The sequence below is a fragment of the Zootoca vivipara genome, chromosome 1 (assembly GCF_963506605.1).
Source record: "Zootoca vivipara chromosome 1, rZooViv1.1, whole genome shotgun sequence".
In the NCBI taxonomy this organism is placed as follows: Eukaryota; Metazoa; Chordata; class Lepidosauria; order Squamata; family Lacertidae; genus Zootoca; species Zootoca vivipara.
Genome location: NC_083276.1, coordinates 74,187,513 through 74,202,597, shown reverse-complemented (window position 1 = coordinate 74,202,597; position 15,085 = coordinate 74,187,513). Strand labels below are relative to the sequence as shown.

At 43.2% G+C, this 15,085-nt stretch overlaps 1 protein-coding gene across 1 annotated transcript in view; it reads right to left on the bottom strand.

Moving 5' to 3' along the window:
- The window catches only part of DUSP8 (dual specificity phosphatase 8), a 98,228-nt gene extending 84,203 nt beyond the window's left edge, over positions 1-14,025 (bottom strand). The window contains exon 1 of the mRNA XM_060276325.1: positions 13,708-14,025. The gene's annotated coding sequence lies outside the window, so the exon portion shown is untranslated. The remainder of the gene's footprint in view (positions 1-13,707) is intronic.
- Positions 14,026-15,085: the final 1,060 nt, after the last annotated feature.

Genomic DNA, 15,085 nt, shown 5'->3' with positions numbered 1-15,085 from the left:
ATCTTGGCAAGACAGGCTCTGTGGGGGAGTGGTTTCTGTGTCTGAGAAGCTGGCCAATTGTCAGCACTGAAAGAGAAGACACACAATCTGGCAGCGCTGCTGCATCCAGCTACATTACTGGAGGCCCAGATAGCCTCTGCAGCCCCTTGACCACTTTGGGCCAATATAAGAGCTATGACCATTGCTGGACCAGGATTACCTTTTCATTCAAGTGTTGCTACAGTAACTACATGACTAAATTACTGCATGAACAGGACACGAGGCTCTTTTCATAGCTGAAACTGGTTAGCACAGAATGCTGCAGCACAATTGCACGCATATTGCAATGTAGAATATGTGCTCCTCAATGGTGGAGCATGTGGAAGGGGCTATCCTGCGCCATTCAGGATCTACATCAGGGGTCAGCAAACTTTTTCAGCTGTACCTCAGACCTTGTGGGGCCCAGACTATATTTTTTTGGGGGGTGAACAAATTCCTACGCCCCACAAATAACCCAGAGACACATTTTAAATAAAAGGACACATTCTACTCATGTAAAAACGTGCTGATTCCTGGACCGTCCACAGGCCGGATTGAGAAGGTGATTGGGCCAGATCTGGCCCCCAGGCCTTGGTTTGCCTACCCATGATCTACATCTATTTGCATATAAAGCCTGTTCACACAGACACCAAACACATAGTGAGATGGTCTGAGTGAATCCCCAGCTATTTTCTCCATACCCCATTTGCCTCTAGTCTGGCAAGTAAGAGGCCAGATATAGCCCTGGGGCTTCCAGCTGCCATTTAGTGAATCTTCTGTAGCCACTGCTTGCAGACAGGGTTGCCATTATGAAGAGAGCTACATGTAGCACTTGCTTCCTGGTGCAGCAATTAAAGGGTAAAGGGTAACAGTCTGTGCAAGCCTTCAGAATAAAATATGTGCAGGGCAAGGGGTTGACAGAAAGTAATTCTTGGTTCAGTCTTCAGGCATGGCAGTTTATTATCTGCCGGAAGGATTACCAAGGCAAGGAACTGTCAGCTTAGTACCTGAAATGCTGGCAGGATGGCTTAAGCTGGGCAGCTATCTACAGTCTTATTAAGATGTAAATTCTGGCACTGTAGCTAAAATCTCTCCCTACCCCCTCCCCTCCACCCGCCCCTTCTTCTTCCAAGTGCTTAGCAAGCCTCACTCTAGCACCCACCCCCTTGCCACACAAGGAATCCCTACACCACATGACTATTACCAAATTATTATTCATATTTTTGCCGTAGTGGCAAGCAAGGATACGAGTCCTATTAACAAGTTCGCGCCTTGTGTTTCCACAGCAACCGCACAGATGCCAGGCAACAGCTATACCTTGGAGCCCAGGCAGACACTGACCAGGTTTCTTACTGGTATTTCAGGCATAGCCTGGTTCTCTCTGCTGCCCAGGCAATTTCCTACAGCCAGAACATCAGTTTGGAACAGGGGACAACATCTCCACAGCCTGTCCTGTTAAGGTGTTGCCCACTGTGTGTGGGCTGAGATACCTCGTCTGCTTTGGGGCCCCAAAGCATCTTTGAAAGTCTTTTTCAAGAGATGGCCCTTATCCACTCAAATCGGGTGGAATTCCACTCCCAGTCCCCCCCCCACACCTTCTTTTTTCTGTAATTGCTCTGGCTAACTTTTGAAGAGCAAACCAATGTTGAAAACAGGTGCGATTAGAAAAATAGGACAACATATGCGTAATTAGCATTTTTGTAACATAGCTCATTAAAAGACGTTTGGCACAGAAGTTACTTTCATGAGTGCAGATTTTCACGGCTCATGCCAATCAAGCTTTATTTTATATTACTTATTTATTCAAAAAAGAAAGGATAACCTACCTATCTAAAAAAGACCTCAAGCCAACTTACAAGAATGAAATGGTCAAAAATATTTTGGAAATTAATGCCACACACTTCACATGAATTGCCTTGATTTCCAGTATTTACAACAGCTTTCTTAGTCTGTCCTGTGGAAACATGGATAGTTTACAAGAAGCATGGCATGCTACCGGTATATAACCTGAGTTCTGGACCTCTATTTGACACAAAAAATAATTAAAGACTAATCACTGAACAAAGTTAATTCATTGTTGACATCCCAGTCTTCTTATAGTGGAGTTTAAGGTGCATTTCCTAATATGCTGGTGGAACTGCAAATAACACACATTGCGGACCTGGAAGGCCCTCATTCTTGCTGCCCATACGGAAATTGATTGGCATTTGTAATACTCTTTAGCACTGTGACAAGTACAAGTGAAAAGCCAAAATCTGTTAATAAGAACATGAATCAAAATACTTTTCTGTATATACAAACTAACTAGCATGCTTGGGAGTACACTAGACTAAAATCTTTCCCCCTGAACATACAGTTTTCTATGTTTGGGAAAGATTTCTGGAGCATATTCTATTAGGCCAGCCTTACCTGCACTCTGAAGAGGCAGAGATAAGAAACAAGTCTAATATTTGTGGGAGCTTGTCCATAGCCTCCCAACTCAAAAATGGTCCACTGGACTCCTGCATTCTCAGCAGAGCCATGACTTTTCAAGAAATACGGTAAGCACATGTATAAACCTATCCAATGATGTGGTTCAAATCATAGGAGTGACTCACATAAGAAGACAACAATGTACCCTTCCCATGACGCGCAATTCCAGAAAGACCTCTGCATTTCTAAGCTCCCACACAACCATTTATTTAGAGAAATCTCAAAAGGGTTTTTCAGCAATACCAAGAAGCCCCAAATATACAGTTATTGAACCTACAATTCCATAGCTGCCAAGTTTTCCCTTTTCTCGCGAGGAAGCCTATTCAGCATAACGGAAAATCCCTTAAAAAAAGGGATAACTTGGCAGCTATGCAATTCTGCACACACAATTATCTAGGAGTAAGAGTTCAATGAAATAGTTTGCGCAGCGAATAACAACTCCACCACGTGAGTCCCTTCTTCCACAGCCTTCTAACATGGTTCCTAACAGGCTTACAGGCTTGAGTATACTTCAATAGCCCATCCCATGATGGGTTGGGGGTGCAATTATTCTGAAGTGAAACAGAAGGGAGGAAAAAGAAGACTAATCAAGGACGTCCCTTCCTTGCATGTAATACACTCCCGTCTCTGACGTCCAGTGACCTTGAAATAATGGCCTTAAGATACAGTGGTACCTCTACTTACGAATGACTCGACTTACGAATGTTTCTACTTACGAATGGAGCTGCGTCCGCCATCTTGGATGCTGTTTAGATTTTTTCTACTTACGGATTTTTAGATAGGGTTGCTTCGACTTACGAATTTTTTTCTCCCAATGCATTCCTATGGGATTCGACTTACAATTTTTTTCTACTTACGAATGTGCGTTCGGAACGCATTAAATTCGTAAGGAGAGGTACCAGTGTAAATTAATTTGAAAACCGGGGTGGGGTGGGGAACTGTCATGGAAGATGGGATTTAGAGTCCAGCAACATCTGGAAGGCCACAGAATCTCACCCCTGATGTAAACACTCACACAGGCAATGAGTTTCTACTCTTTGAAGTCACATTTGGAGAAATGGAAGAGCACTCAGAGTCATTTAACTTCATACTGAACACAAATTAGCAGGAGCTACCGTCCAAGTTATAATCACTCCTATGCTTAAAAATGTCACTGTGGAAACTTTTTACATATTATCGTCTCCAACAATGCTGCAAATCTCTGGGAATGATTTAACAGAAGTCCCCCAGTAAAATAAAAAGTAATGCAAAACACTGACATAGGTGTGACCGCTCCTTAGCTGTTCAATCCAGTTGAAGACCTGTCCAACTTCCTGCATGCACCAGTACTTGTAAGCACAATAGTTTCTCAAAGCGATTCATAGGGTGGCACTATCGGGGAACTTGGAGAGGTCCTACTTACATACTCTACCTTTATGCCAAGAGGAAGAACACCTGCATGCATATGATGGGCCAACACTATGAGATATGTGATTCCTGAATTTTAGGTTGAAAATTGCGATTTACAAACAGGATTGCTGTGCTTGCTGATGCAGTGTTTTGGGGGGAGGGTAAGAGATCAACCAAATGCATGTTCTTCTTCCTCCCTCATCCAGCCCAGCTACCCAGAGTAGCAAGTGCTCACTGCTGGAACTTAATGGTTTTCTTCTTGCATCACAAAATCTCTCATTCCTCACTGCACCAGTTTACAGAATAGGGGGAAAGCATTCCAGCACAGATAATCTCCAGTGGGATCATTGATGTAACAGCTGGCAAAATGGGTCAGCTCATTAGCCACTTTGGCTGGAAAAGGGAGGCAGAACATTCTAGTATTTGTTCTCAAAAAATGGATTCCAAAGTTGTATACTTTTTAGGGCATTCTTGTTATCAAAAGCCTTTCCTTTGTCTGATGGCATGCCCCACCCAAGGAGGCCACTTCACAATTACGTTTTAAGGTGCACTATAAAGTTTTTAGCATTATGCACCTATAAGTGTAAAGTGTTTATGCAACGAATATTTGCAGAAACATCCAACATGAAGGTATACTCCAAGGTGAGACTGGCTCCAGCTCCTGCTTAAGTGCACAGTCCTGAATAATGTGGATTGTAAATAACCTGGTCTACTAGCAGTTAGGAATGTAAACATTTGATCAGCCATTGCACCTTCACCTTTAAGGTTGGTCTATACCAGGCATCCCCAAACTGCAGCTCTCCAGATGTTTTGGCCTACAACTCCCATGATCCCTAGCTAAGAGGAGCAGTGGTCAGGGATGGTGGGAATTGTAGTCCATCTGGAGGGCCAAAGTTTGGGGATGCCTGGTCTATACCATCCTTTTCCACCTGGTGCCCTCCGTTATCTCCAGGCAGCACAGCTGGGATAGGGAAGGCTGATACAGATCATTAGCAGATGGCAATATGCTCCGTGCCATGCCCATGCAATGAAAAGCTACCAATTTCTTTAGACCAGCCTGCTGTTAATGACACAGGAGCAGGTCAAGCCAGGATGCTGGCAACCCTATCACAGGTTCCAGTAGTTCTTTAGAAGGGGAAATGAAAAGCAGCTAGGGCAGCTGGTCTTTTAGGTGCAACAAAGCCCACTGGTCATGGGAAAGAACCAAGTGGGTAATTTTCTTCCTTTTGAATCCCTTTCCAATTTGGCACCACATCTCCATCTTTGGGGCCAGTTGATCAAACCATATGCTGGTGTCAAAGCTAGGAACAAGGGGGGAGGGAGGGAGGCTGAAAAAAGAATAGCCTCGTGAAAATGATAACTCAGATTTTAGCAAACAAAAGGGGAAGACATTCAAAGAACTCAAATGACCACAATTCTCACATGATAACAGAAGCCATCACTTGATTGCTTACAGGCCAAGTAATTCAAAATGTTAAGGCACCAACCTCAAATTCTGGGGCCACTGGCACTGGATATCCAGAGGCAAAAGGAATGCTTCAAACGCTGAAGCAAGCAATTTTTTATTCTAAAAAACAGCACTTCTTGAGTTTAGTTCTTGGATGGGAACCGGCGGCCCTCCATATGCTGTTGGAATATAACTCCCATCATCCTTGACCACTGACCATGATGACTGGGGCTGATCTGAGCTGGACTCCAGCTCAGTACTATTACTTCAAGGGTACTATTACTGTATACCACTGTATTCTGCTCTGGTCAGACCTCACCTGGAGTACTGTGTCCAGTTCTGGGCACCACAGTTCAAGAAGGATACTGACAAGCTGGAACGTGTCCAGAAGAGGGCAACCAAAATGGTCAAAGGCCTGGAAACAATGCCTTATGAGGAACGGCTTAGGGAGCTGGGTATGTTTAGCCTGGAGAAGAGAAGGTTAAGGGGTGATATGATAGCCATGTTCAAATATATAAAAGCATGTCATATAGAGGAGGGAGAAAGGTTGTTTTCTGCTGCTCCAGAGAAGCGGACACGGAGCAATGGATTCAAACTACAAGAAAGAAGCTTCCACCTAAACATTAGGAAGAACTTCCTGACAGTAAGAGCTGTTCGGCAGTGGAATTTGCTACCAAGGAGTGTGGTGGAGTCTCCTTCTTTGGAGGTCTTTAAGCAGAGGCTTGACAGGCATATGTCAAGAATGCTTTGATGGTGTTTCCTGCTCGGCAGGGGGTTGGACTGGATGGCCCTTGTGGTCTCTTCCAACTCTACAATTCTATGATTCTAACATCTGGAGGGCCACGGGTTTCCCAGTCCTGGTTGAGCTCTTTGTCACAGAAATATATATTTTAATATTTATTTATTTATTACTTGCTCCAAAATGCATTGCAAAAGGCAAGCATTTCCTTATTAGTGCCTCCTTTTAGGAGCAATAAAAAAGGAAAGTATACTCTGTGTGTGTGTGTGTGTGTGTGCGCGCGCACACACACACACACACACACACACACACACACACACACATTTCCCCGGACAAAGAATGTGCCGTGCTTAACAAAACTGCTTCTTGCATCCATCGAGTCATTTCTTTGTCACCAGATTTTTAAGCACTATCTTGCGCACAGCCATGCAAATTTCCTTTACAAAAGAAACAGAAATTTGAGGATCACCGCCCAACACACACACACACACACACACACACACACACAGAAAGAGAGAGAGAGAGAGCGCATTTGGGATTTTCAAGACCTGACTGGTTGCCTGCCTGTGTTGTCAGTTCATGTTGTACTAGGTTCAAAGGTGCCCATGCTCAAATGCACACTTCTGGGAGGAGGAGGAGGGAGCAACACACACAGTGCTGAGCTCATAGCAGGGGCAGCCAGATAAAAATGCAATCAATAAATATACACCATCAACACAGTCCAAGTCTCTTAGCATAGTATTTGTCAATGGAAAGGAAAGGAGCCCCACAGCAAGTTTGTCATGCATTAACCATTACATGAATTCATCCTGTAAGCGTTTCTCTGAAGCGGACAGGCATGCTCATATAAAGGGTTTTATTCATCCCTGTTTCAGTAATGAATTAAAACTACAGATACAATGCCTACTTATTTTCCATGACACAGTTTAAACATGGTTGGATCTGAGGCAATCCAGTGATGCGCAGCCTTAATCCTTCCCCCCACGCCATTTTGCTACTGATCTGTTTAGCTTTCGTATTTCACTAGAACTGATAAAAAAGAAGAAGTAGCCAAATAAATGTGTAAACATCCACTCCAGAGTAGTTTTCTCCCCTGTTTATTCTGCACATATTGCTATACACATCAACATAAACTGGCCAGGATGTGTGAAACTACTGAATTTGGACCTTACTGTTGTTAATGGGAGTTTTAATATTAATGGTAAAGAAAATTATTTATGCACTTCCTACCTAGGTACAAAGGGAGCCTTCGTGTTTCAGACCATGAGCTGAGAACCTAAAGAAGTCCATCTTGTATTGCCTTTTTTCATTTTTCGGTGGTGGGCACGAGTTCCTCATACATTGGTACCTCGGTTTAAGCACACAAGTGGTTCCGAAAGTCTGTACTTAACCTGAAGGATACTTAACCTGAAGCGAACTTTCCGATTGAAAGTAATGGAAAGTGGATTAATTCGTTCCAGATGGGTCCACGGAGTACTTAAACTGAAAGTACTCAAACCGAAGCTTAATTAAACCGAGGTATGACTGTATTGGCACAGTCTATGAACCATACCTACTGAACAGCTTAATGTAACAAATTAGTGCACCTTGGAGCTAGCCCAATTCAAAGCCAGGCTGACAGTGAGGCAAATGAAGGTCCAAGCACTGTATCTCCACAGAAGCCAATGCTCAGAAAGGAAAATTACTATAATGCAGATCAATAGTTTATAGCTCATAGCATCAGTCTCTCTCTCTGACACACACAGAGCAACTGTGGTCCAAGAGATGGGAGAGACCAGCCCAACATATGGTACAGGGACTTTTCATTTGCTAACTGTTGCTAGAAGAGCAATGCTTTGCAAAAGATGGGCTCTGAGTCCTGAAAGTTTTGCAAACTTTAACAATCCAACTGAAAGGTCAGACTTTCCCCTGCAAAGTTGATCTACTAAAATATTTTACCTTTCTTGCTTCTGTGTTTTCCACATAATCTGGGACAAGTAAGGAAATGTATAAACCCACCTCACTTGTGGCTTAAAAAACAAGAAGAAATATCTGAAGAAAAATGGGGTGACCAGGACCCCAGGTACTGGAAAAGGTATCTGGAATAGACAGCTCCACCAAAAAAAGATAATGAGCAGAAGGCATAAAAATGACATCAAGAAAATAATTTCCAATGTCAATTATCTTGCTTCCACAATTTCTACTACTGTATTTCTATGCAGCCCACCCCTACCGCCAATTCTAATCTCACATCTATCCATTACACCACACTGGCTCCCTGTAGTTTTAATTAATTGAAACAGTTAATAAGCTCTGCAATAGCGTTTTACAACATTGTTGCCATGTTGTCATAAAAAGTAGGAAAGATGATTTATTGGCAGTCATGGCTTAGATAGCAGTGTAAAAAATATTTGCACCGTTGATTAACTCTTTAGGTATCTTTACCATTTATGCTATTTTATAAACATGTGTGTGTTTAATTTTGCAGAGTTTAATTCACTGTATTTTCTCCTCTGCTTCCCATTTTAGCTTGATTGCAAGTGATGTAAGACTCTAGTACTTTATTCCATCAACAGTCCATTAAGACTACCATAAGAAACCACTTTGTGTCTACAGGAAAATTGCCAAAAGCCGCCTACTTTTCAGAAGCACTTGCATTTTTTCAAGTGCACTCGCTTTCAGTTTTCACTAATATGCCAGAGAATAAATTTACAGCAGTTAAACCAGCATAAATGCTACAAAAAAACCTCAATTAGCTCACTACAAAATAAACTATCTTGGCCCACCCAACTTCTCCACATTTAAAGAAAAAAACCATGTCAGTATAAATTTGACTGCACAATGTGGTCTAAGTCTCTATTAGATCAGCAGCAAAGGTTGAACTGTCAGCAGTGAATAGAAATCAAGCCCATATTAATCTATCCCATAATTGATTTCATATAAAATAGCTCTGACCAATTCTCCTGATATTCCACACTGAAACATATAAATCAATGAATTGCAAACAGGGGGAAAAAATACTATTTTTTAAAAAATACTATTTTTAAATAAATGAATAAACAAATGTAGTAACTGCTTGCCCTTCTATATAATGCGCTGTTAAACACAAATTTATGATGAAGTAGGCATTATTGTCCCACTGCTAGAGTGCAATCATATTCATAAGCCTTAGGAAAAACCAGTAACAGGCCCACTTCTCTCCCATTGTGTTATCTTGCCCTGACTAACTTACTCCAAATGGATATTTGATGAAATAATCTGGCAAAATGGGGTGGTGGGGTGGGGAAAACGCAGAGCTAGCTTTTAACTTAATATTCATTAGAATAGAAAGCATTGAAATGGCTCTGTCCTGTTGCTAAAGTGAAAGGTTGCTGCAGTTTGCAAGGATTTTATATGACCACTGTACAAAAGTAAAATAGATAAAAATTGCAGCTTTCTTGCAGTGACAGGGCCATACTTTACAAATACTCAGTGCTGTGTTTCTCTTGTTTACATGCTGCATACTTTCGCCATCTCTTTAAACAAGGATGTGAAATCTCATGCTGAAATAACAGCTTTTAAGTCGCCAGACTCTCTTGTCTTCTTTGCTACAACACACAAACACAGATGTGGAATCCACTAAGCCTGCGCAAATTTCACAGTGTGTCATTAAAAGCCCAGGATGAAGGGATATAAAAAGTTTCCACAAGCCATATTCCATTCATTCCACCCTGTTCTGTCAGTGCATACCATTACCTATTTAGAGCACTTCCTAAACCATCACCCCACTTTCCCCCTTTAGCTATTCCTATGGAATAATGAAAAAAGAGTGAATCTGTAGTTGCCTTTTTCCACGTTTCACTGAAGACCACCTTACTACCACATTTAACTTCATATAGTATACAATATTATATGAATGTGTATATAGCCAATGGTTTTGACTGAATTCTGCCAGTGGTTTGTCAGCTGCACCGGCTGCTAGTCTATTTCCAGGCCCAATTTAAAGTGCTGGTCTTAAACCGAGCCTTTAATGGCTTGTGACCACATCACCTGAAGATCACTTTCTCCTGTATCTGTGGTACAAACATATCCACACACTTAGCAACTTCACTATGCCATACTGGAGAATATTCAGGGTTAAACAGTCGGAGAATTGTTGCCTGGATTGCTTGATCTTTAGAGTTGGCGTTTTCATCCTGCACAGCCAATTGTGTGGGTTTTAAAAATCCTGCTCATTACAGAAACACACTAGCTGGACCTGTGAACAAACAAACAAGTGTTTTCCTCAAGCCCCTGTGGAGAAATAGCCCATCTACAAACAACCGCTTTCGAGCATGAGGAAATTGAATGTTGTATGGTTCAGTCATTTTCTGTCCATATTTGGTATTTCCAGTACCAAGCTATGCTTCTCACCTTCATTTTTGTCAAGCCACAAGGGACGCATGTGCTCAGGATGGAGAAGGTGCTGTGACCCTTCTGTTTTCTGCAAAGCATACAGCTCAGTACTGGAGTTAAACATATACTATTTAAGGTGCTTCTGGACAGTGCTTTTCACTGCCGTGCCAAGCTAGCAACCGGGAAGGTGCTTTGCAATCCACTTCCTAACTCCCACCAGTCACTGCTCTCACCTGCACGGACTGCTGCTCGACATTTTAATGAGTGGCACTCAGCACAGCTCGTGAGAACTGAATCAGTGCACAGATGCAGATGGCCGTACTCTGAATCTGACTGGTCGTTCTAATTGAGACTGGGAGAGTGTTTCCTCAAACACAATCTTATTGGGCCAATGACCCTGGACTTTGGGGGTGTTTTTCGTTTTTCTTTGTGGGATTCCCTTTTGAAGCGCAGGCTCTCTTCATTTGACACACCACAGTCTCAAACATCTACACCGGCCTGCTAGTCAGGCTGCTAAATTGCAACCCAGAGATCATGCTGCTTCTTAACAACCACACAGCCATAAAGGAAGGGGCGGTTTTGAATTTTCCGAATCCGAATCCACAGCTTCCTTGACCAACCATTTTCACCAGGGATTATCATTTTTTTAACCACTCAGCAGTTGGAAAAAGATGATGGACAAAGGGGCCAAAGAAGAAAGAGAGGATCGGGATACTGTGGATGAATCCCTTTGCGGCTCTAGAATGGTTAAACATATCCCAGTTGAAATCTGGCAGCCTTGTCTGGGGGGACTGGAGGATGGCAGGTCCATCTTCCCTATGATGAGGTATCTAGGCCCTTTCTATGACAAGAAAAGAACTGGAGGGGGGATCAAACTCTCTCTCTCTCTGTGTGTGTGTGTGTGTGAGAGAGAGAGAGAGAGAGAGAGAGAGAGAGAGAGACTGAGAGAGAGATCATCCCATGCAAGGTTTGAGGTGAACTGAAGACACCTAACATCGTGCAGTGAAGCTAGCAACCCTTCTCTCTTTATTGCTCACACCAGTTTCATTCAGACTTGAGCTCAGCTATTGTTCACATGCAAAACTAATCAGCTGACCTATCAAAATGTGTATTGCTGTCTGCTCAGCACACTTCCCTGGCTTGGATGCAATGGCCATTCACACATAGCCTTCTTAGACTCCCATTACAGACAAAGGGCATTTTCATCCATGACGCAGAAAGTATTTTTTCTTTTCTTTTTTGCATTCCCTGCATGCAAAATATGATTCCAAAGCCTACACAAATTAGAATGCACATTCGGTTTAAAAACAGCTTTGTTTCCCTTACTTTCCTACTGCTCACACCTGTACACAAGTGGCACGAAAGACTCAGCTGACTGCTTTGTGTCATCAGTGAAAATATCCATACTTTTATAAAAAATAGTACCCAGAGGGTAAGCCTGATGCAATGGCTAGAATGTCTGGATAAAGCAAATCAATGTCTGCTCAACTTTATGTATTCTCAGCCCAATTTATCTCATAGGGTTGTTGCACTGGCCTTACCAAGAAAAGGTACAAAAAGGTAAGTTCTGGCTTGCATCTGCTAATTTACATGGGGCTTCTGTCCCTCCACCCTGCAGTTGTTGCATTTTGACTAGCATAATTCAACTGGGTTGTGCCAGAATTAAGCCAAACTGCAGCAAGATCTCAGGAGCCATTTGTTAGAAGGCTTCAAAACAAAGGATCCCTGTAACCCAAAGTACAGTACAAGCGTTTCTATAGATGGCCATACTATTAAACTGATGCTTGCAGGAGCTAGGCAGAAACAACTCTTTACGTTCATTATGAAAGATGTTAAGAAAAGTCCTTATGGTTTTAATCATACTGAGACACCGGTTGTTAATATTGTGAGTGTGTTTGTGTGTGATGCCTAAAGCAATGAAGCTTGGATTGGAACCTTTGCAACTGACAGCATAGTGATTTCACACCCACCCAAACAATCCATGGATTATGACAAGTCGGCAATCCCTCTCCTACAGAAAGGCCCCACAAGAACGTCTGCATGCAGTATTTCTTGGCCACAGCTGTATCAAATCTTAATTCTGTATCGTGCAAAAAAACAAAATTAAAAAGTGCTTATTTCCTCCATATCCACCACCAAGGGGGGGGGAGGCCCTTCCTGCTCTGTTCCTGATTGAACTGAAGACATTAAATGTGGGCAAACCTTCCTGACCATTCTATTGGATGAGGTGGTTGTTGTTTTCAAACCGTCAAATGCTGAATCACAGCACACACACGCACTGCTGTTCCTAAGTCAAGGCGCTAGCCAAGGTGAAACTCTGCAGACTCTTGTTTCCTTGGGTGCTTCTGAAGGAACCGGGCGGCAAACCAAACTCTTTCGGCATTAGGAAACCACAGGGCTGTTAACAACCTCACAAACCAAAGGGGGGAAGCTTTATGGACCGTCTCCGTCTCTGTCTCTCTCTCCCCGCCCCCTGCAATCCTAAGAAGAATGATGACACTCCACGCTCCGCATCCAAAGCGAGCCTTGAACATTTCTCCTCGTCTGATCCTTCCTGGAAAAGTCTCGCGGCATAACAACCACCTCTTAGCAGAAACGCACACAAACACGTCCCCCCCACCTTCACAACTGCGCACACATATATATAAGGACAGAGACTTTCCCTTCGCTTCGCAGGAGCCTGCTATTTTATTTGAGCCTAGTACTGTATCCTATAATCCGATTCTTAAAACCCTCCTGTTACTTAAACACACGTCATAAATATGCGATTCGCTGAACGCAGCTCTCCCTTCCCTGCAGCACGGCTGACTACTGCGCATTTCTGTATGCAGCATTTGAGAGGTGTTCTCCTTCTGCTAGAATTACACCTTTATTTATTTCTTGCAAAAACCTTCGGCACCTACTCTGCGTTCAAAAATAGCACCACCCCACTCCCCCATCCCCAAAGCCTTCCCCTCTCAGATAAGATTACGATGCATGCACTAAATTTATGCACAGTCACAGATTTAGTAGAAGCCGGCATTACACATATGATTCCATAGGAACGCATGCTGAATGCAGCAACACGCAGCATTCGCGTCTTGATGCGGAAGGTCCAATAAGCGTATTAAAAGCCTGTGCAGGTTGTAGTACCCACTCCGCTGCCCGCCCCCCCCCCACATACAAGCTTTCAAACCTGCATGGGATCTTCCGTACTGCAGTATTCTGCAGGGTCATTAAGCGATATGTGGAAGTCCAGTCCCCACCGCCACTCTCGCGCGGATCCTTAATAACATTTAAAAACACTTACCTTCCTGGCACTTCCTCTGCAGCCAAGGATCAAAGCCCTTTAAACCCTCCAGCTGATTGCAGATTTCTGCACATTCGTCAGGATGATTTAACCACAATTACCAGAGGGTCGGGTGGGAAACGCTCTGAAAACGCTGGGATCAAGTGCTGATGATGCAAGATCTAACCCTCTGCAAATACACGCGCGCAGCCACACTGAAATGCGCTCATAATGCCAGCCCAGTATCTAAGGGGCAGGCATGTAGCTGCAGAAGGGGCGAGGGTAGTTTGGGGAGGGGAGGTAGCACAGATAAGCATTAACAGGGCTGAAGGGATCCAGGAAGACAGAAGGTTGCACTTTAGAACTAAAAATGAACTGAGGATGAGGTCATGCCTTGAAAAAAAGCACCTGACGTCACCCTCAGCCAATCAGAGAGGGAGGCTCAGGGGCAGGATGACGTCAGCCTCTGATCCTGGGGCTTTGGGTGCAGATTAAAGGGAGACAGGCAGGCAGAATTGCAGCTTAAAAGGGGCAATGGCCTAGATTTTCCTTCTTTGCCTCGTTCCCTTCCAGTTTTGCAAGCTCTTAAAAGGGAAATGCCCCAGCCTCGGTGGAGAAAGCTGGTGCAGAGATGCAGCACTGTAAAACAAGCCGCTCATTCTAAATCAATGTGGCATTTATTGTTGCAGGAGGGAAAGGGAGGGCTGGCTCATTTCAGCAACGCACAGATAAACCCTGCTGCTCAGAAGGAGGAACTGGGGAAGATTTTTCCCTTGTGCCAAAGGCAAGACAAAGTTTAATTGGTTGGCTGCTAAATGAAGCAGGCTTAAGATTTTCACATCAGATGGAGTGATGTACCAAATGACCTCCAATACAAATGCATTCTTTTATCGAAACCTTAGCGGTGCTTTTTCTATATGGCAAAATGCTGGTCCTGATGACCCAGAGAAGGATAGATTTAGAAGATGAAACAGTTCCAAAATCCATATTAGGGCAATACACTTATTAGGCCAACCAAAATATCGCAAAATAGTATCTTAAGCTACTGTAACATTTTGGTTGGCATAACAGAAGTATTGCCCGAGTGTGGATTTTTGAATTTTTCATGCAGGCCAATACATATGAAAATGCCTTTACATTTTGTGTGACAAAGTAAACAGTGTTAATAGTAATAACACAGGTATTCTCATAGAATCATAGAGTTGTAGAGTTGGAAGGGACCCCAAGGGTCATCTAGTCCAACCCCCTGCAATGCAGGAATCTCAGCTAAAGCATCCATGGCAGATGGCCATCCAACCACTGCTTAAAAACCTCCAAGGATGGAGAGTCATAACCTTCCAAGGTGGTGTATATGTATTTTAGCATAAGCTGTAAACAAATTCAACATATGGGCAAAACA